The sequence below is a fragment of the Equus caballus genome, chromosome 19 (genome assembly GCF_041296265.1).
Source record: "Equus caballus isolate H_3958 breed thoroughbred chromosome 19, TB-T2T, whole genome shotgun sequence".
NCBI lineage: Eukaryota > Metazoa > Chordata > Mammalia > Perissodactyla > Equidae > Equus > Equus caballus.
The window spans coordinates 2712167-2717557 of NC_091702.1; the positions used below are offsets into that span (position 1 = coordinate 2712167).

At 37.4% G+C, this 5391-nt stretch overlaps 1 pseudogene; it reads left to right on the forward strand.

Annotated features, from left to right (window-relative positions):
- The first annotated feature begins 2282 nt into the window (after positions 1-2282).
- Positions 2283-3219, forward strand: OR4C226P (olfactory receptor family 4 subfamily C member 226, pseudogene; annotated as a pseudogene).
- The last annotated feature ends 2172 nt before the right edge of the window (positions 3220-5391 follow it).

Sequence of the window (5391 nt, forward strand, 5' to 3'; positions counted from 1 at the left end):
CTGTGATATTTCATAATTTTAAAAAATATCTATTGAAAACTACATATTATTCAAATATATTCACTATATTTTACTTATGCATTTCTCTAATGTTGGAATTTCCATATAGTTTCTCATTTTCCGCAGCTTTTAATCATTGTATTTAAAATATTTATACATAATTTATTTCTCTTTTAAAAGTATTTTCCTTTAAGGTTTATTCCTAGAAAGGTTATTGTGGAGTCAAAGAAAAAGGAGAAAGTAATTTGTATTTCTTCATAGTTATTTCTAAATCAGTTTATTAATTATATCTTATTTTTAATTTATGTCACTATACTCTTTTCTGACCTGTTCGAGAGTTCACCTCAGAATAAGAAAATACAGCAAAGCTATGCACTTTGTTCTCACATATGTATAAGATCTCTATTTTGGATAATTAAATAGTAATGTTCTTTTCCACTATCTTTGAAAGGAAAAGAAACATTTTTGCAGAGTACAATTTCTTATATTTACGTTTCCTCTTTTCTTTCCTTTGGGAAATTTATGTCCCCAAATCTCTTCATTCTATTAGTAAAGTAATTTCCTATAACCACAAATGATGGATGATGGATGTTATGGAGGATGGGAGAAGATGATGTGAGAATGCATATGGCAGACACACAAAGGAGTGAGAGGATCTCATGGCTGGACTACCTGCTGCCATTTGTAATAAAATGTTGGGGGGGATTTCCAAAGGTATTTAACAGGAACACTTTTTAAGACTTTGTGTGGACAAATATAGGTTAATATACATAGCAAGTGTCCAATAAATTGACTGAGTGTATGTGTAATAGGTACTTATAGTAAGCAATAGATTTTAAATGTGTTTGTGTCTGTGTGTATACATGTAGAGAACTTTATTTAGCAGACTGTTTCTTTCTGTTCTCCACACTGTTTCTATTATTACAGGTTAAAAAATAAGGGTTTCCTTTACTTGACAGATCCTTATGTATTGAACACCTATCCAAGAATTTTTTTTATCCCTGTCTACTGAAGCTGGAAATTTCCTGAATGTGACTATGTTAAATTGTATTTGGAACAGAATTTTGAAGAATAAAAACTATTAATTAACAAACACAATAGTTATCTGAAAAGTAAAATGACCCAATGACATACTCTTCCCTTAAGGCAATTAATATTTTCCTACTTACCTATAAAGTGTGTCAGAAACTATTAAACTGGAAGGCAGCTTCCTTTCAAAAGTTTGTTTCTCATAAAGTAGAGAATAGTGATAAATAAAGTGGGAAGATGAGAAGGCTGGAATTCCTAGGTTTATAGCTGGGGAAGCGTGCATATTTTTACAAATGAAGATGTAGGAAGTGTGATAATTCACCCAGCATTTATTCATCACCCAATAGGTGCCAGGCATTGCAGATGTTATGCCAGGCACTGTGGTAGGTACAGCAAGAAAACACACATGAATAGCATAGTGTTTGGGTAGGTACCAGGGAGTGTGCATCACCCATGACTTATTTGTTTCCCTGATCTGTCTACTTATGACAAGTAGTTATTGACCACTTCTTTCTTTCCACACTGAGAGCCGTGGGTTCAAATGTAAATTCTCCTGGAAGAGGGAATGACTTTTACCTTACAAAATATATCTGAGAGTTGCAATTTGTAAGCTCACAGACACAGAGGAGGGTTTGGAACTGCAGGGCATCAAAATAACTAAGCAAATTCACAGAGTTGAAGGGGGCCAGCCCCATGGCCAAGTGGTTAAAATTCCACGCATTCTACTTTGGAGGCCTGGGTTCTCAGGTTCAGATCCCAAGAGCAGAGGTATTCCATTCATTGGCCAGGCTCTGGAGGCATCTCAAATACATAATAGAGGAAGATCAGCACAGATGTTAGCTCAGGGCTAATCTTCCTCAAGGGAAAAAAAAATAGAGGAGAATTCAGAACGGATGTTAGCTCAGGGCAAAACTTCCTCACCCAAAAAAATGTCATAGAGTTGGAACCAGGAGAATCTAGATGTCAGACATATACTATTTTCTCAGTAAACTACACCTCAAATGTTGCCCTATAGAGGTTTTTATAGGTGACAGGTCCTAGATGTCTGAAGAGATTGAAAGCATCATGGAGGTAATGAGGAAGAATTGAAACAATTACTGGGGCAAAGAGTGCCAAGGAAATGCTCCATGTTTACAGTGACTACTCTATTTTTGTACTATGAAATACAGACTACAACCCCTTCGTGATTATTAGGTATTTTTTTTTTATCCCTTTGTAGGTAATGTAGGCCGCAGGAAGATGTTACTTCCTGAATGGATCACCTCACACCTCCCAACAATATGACTGAATTTATTCTCTTAGGACTCACACAGAATCCAGACTTGCAGAAAATGCTCTTCATTGTCTTTTTGTTCATTTTTCTATTTACCGTGCTGGCCCATTTGCTCATTGTCATCACCATCTCCCTCAGCCTCACACTTTCAGCTCCCATGTACTTCTATCTTACTTACTTGTCCTTTATAGACACCTCCTCTCCGTCTGTCACCACTCCCACGATGAACATCCACCAGCTGTGCCAGAGAAGAACCATTTTCTTCAGGGGCTGCCTGATTCAGCTCTTTGTAGAGCACTTTCTTGGAGGATCAGAGATCATCCTCCTCATTGTCGTGGTCTATGATAGCTATGTGGCCATCTGCAGGCCTCTGTACCACATGACCTCATGCAACAGGGGCTGTGCCACCCCCTGGTGGTTGTGGCCTAGATCGGGGGATCCTGCACCCTACTGTGCAGATTCTTTTCATGTTCGGCTTGCCCTTCTGTGGTCCCAATGTCATTGACCACTTGATGTGCAATCTCTCCCCACTGCTGAAACTTGCCTGCAGGGACTCCTACAGGCTCAGAATGGTGGTGGCAGCCAACAGCAGGGCCGTGTGCTTGATTATTTTTTCCATGCTGCTCATCTCCTTCATAGTCATCCCGACCTCCCTCAGGTCCTATGGCTCCAAAGGAAGACACAAATACCTCCCAACTTGTGGCTCCCACTTCACTGTAGCTGTACTCTCTTTCTGCCTTGGATATTCACCTGCATGTGTCCTGTGGCCACCTGCCTTGTGGTCAAGGTAGTGACTGTATTCTTTGCAATTCATTCCTGTATTAAATCCTATCATTTACAGAATGAGAAACAGGGAGGTAAAACATGACATAAGGGGAGACAAGTACCATATGACTACACTCCTTCGTGGAAGGTAATCAAACACATACATAACAAGAACAGATTAGTGATTACTAGAGAAGTGGGGGATGAGGGAAGCTGAAAGGGGTAAAGGGACACACATGTATGGTGATGTATAAAAACTAGACTATTGGTGGTGAATATGATGCAGCCAATAAAGAAAATGAAATAATAATGTACACCTGTAACTTACATAATGTTATAAGCCAATATGTCCCCAACAAAATAAATTAAAAAAAAAACAGAGAGAGGCAAAGGGAGAATTGATGATAGAAGGAAAAAGCAATGTCACAACAGCAGCAGAAGGAGAACATGTGATGTGATGCTGGGCTATGAGCCAAGAATGCAGGTGTCCTTTAAAAGGTGGAAAAGGTAAGGAAAGGAATTCTTTCCCTGAGGCTTCAGAATAATCAGCTCTGTCAATGTCTTGATTTTAGCCCCTTAAGACTCATTTCTGAAGAGAACTATAAGAGAATAAATTTGTATTGTTTTAAGGCAAAAAAAAAAAAATGCCCCAAGGATTTTGTTGAAGATGAGAATAACTTAGGCTGTTCACTCCAAGAAGGTGATGATGTATATAAATAGGGATTATTATATCTGTCATGAACTGAGCAAGAACATCAACAAATTTTAAAGATCACTGACAGAAAAAGAGGTCCCAGATGCTAATGTTTATTGAGTAATTAATAGTTGCCAAGCCCTCTGACAGGTGCTTTAATGTACTTTACCATGGTACCAATGCTCATGTGCATAGGTTCAGGTGATGTAACAGAACAACCATAAACACATAGTGTGATGATCCTAGAGGATGCTTTCTCCAGGCTCGCTGCTCCTTTACGGAATGTTCACATGTATGTGACTGGGATGGAATTGGCTTTTCCATAGAATCTTGATCTCAGAACTTCTTTTCTTTTTGCTTAGCCTTTGGTAAAGCAAAAAAGAGGATAGATATTCTTTGATAGATGTACGGGGCAGGGACTGCTGGGGAGTGAAAGAATCACTGACGATTTTTTTGACACTATGAATTTTCAAAAGCAAAAAGAGGGCCACACAAAAGCAAGAAGGATCATTTATAATAGATCTCTAATATTTTTCCTTGGCACAAAAATTAAGCCAGAAATTTTGAAATTGCTCTTAATATGGTCTTATTTTCTTAAATATCCTTATGGCTCACAGTTTTTCTTGAATATAAAAGAAATTTTTTCCCCTTACCATGACTTGAGATGTCATTTGAAGCAACAAAGGTAAACATTCTTTTACTTAATCTGAGCAAAAAGGCATATGGCCAGGATCCAAAGCTATTGCTTTGTAGATGTGATACATATATTTACATTACATGAGCACTTTATTATCTATCAGGCATATTCACTTCATTTAGGTGACTTATCCATGTAGTCAATTGGTAGTCCCATTATTACTATCCCCATTTTACAGAGTAGAAAATTGAAGTAGAGAGAGATTTACTAATTTACTTGCCTCAAGTCACACATCCAGGAGTTTCAACCAGAAAATTTGAATCCAAGTCTTCTAAATCTCAGTCCTACTTTCTTTCACATAAAGCACAGTTGTCTGTGGTATGTTGTTGTATATAGGAAAGGAACTTTTCTGCAGTCTTAATGATTCACTTTATCCTTCAAGAAAGATGATGTAAAATTTGTTGCAGCCTTATGTCAAATGTAGCAATATCTTTAAGTGGTAATGCTGCTCTATGCATGTGGAACATGTCAGGTCATTTTACATTACTATATAATATGTTATAAATCAAAGCCTCTATAACACCCCAACTTGTGCTACTTCTCACAAATGTCCCTTTTTCAAATTCACTAGTCATATGGAGCTATGTAATTTGACTATACAGTGATGCCAGCGCATATTATACCTGTTCTTTGGGGTGATTGTGTGTTCTAACTTATACCTGACTGTCTAAAGTTCATAAGATATAGAACATTTTCTCACAAATTCTAAGCCTAGAAGATAATATAAACAGCACTTAATCTATTCAAAATGATCAAGTTTGCAATTTTTGATGAAAATTAAACATTTCAACAGAACTTAGATTAAATGGCGTGGTTCATTTTGACTGTCAGGAGATGAATGTAAGCCAGGTGTAAGGATAGGAAAAAGTGTCATTTCTACTCTAAGACAAAAGAGATGACTTGAAGAGGGAAACTAAGGCCAATGATTTGTCT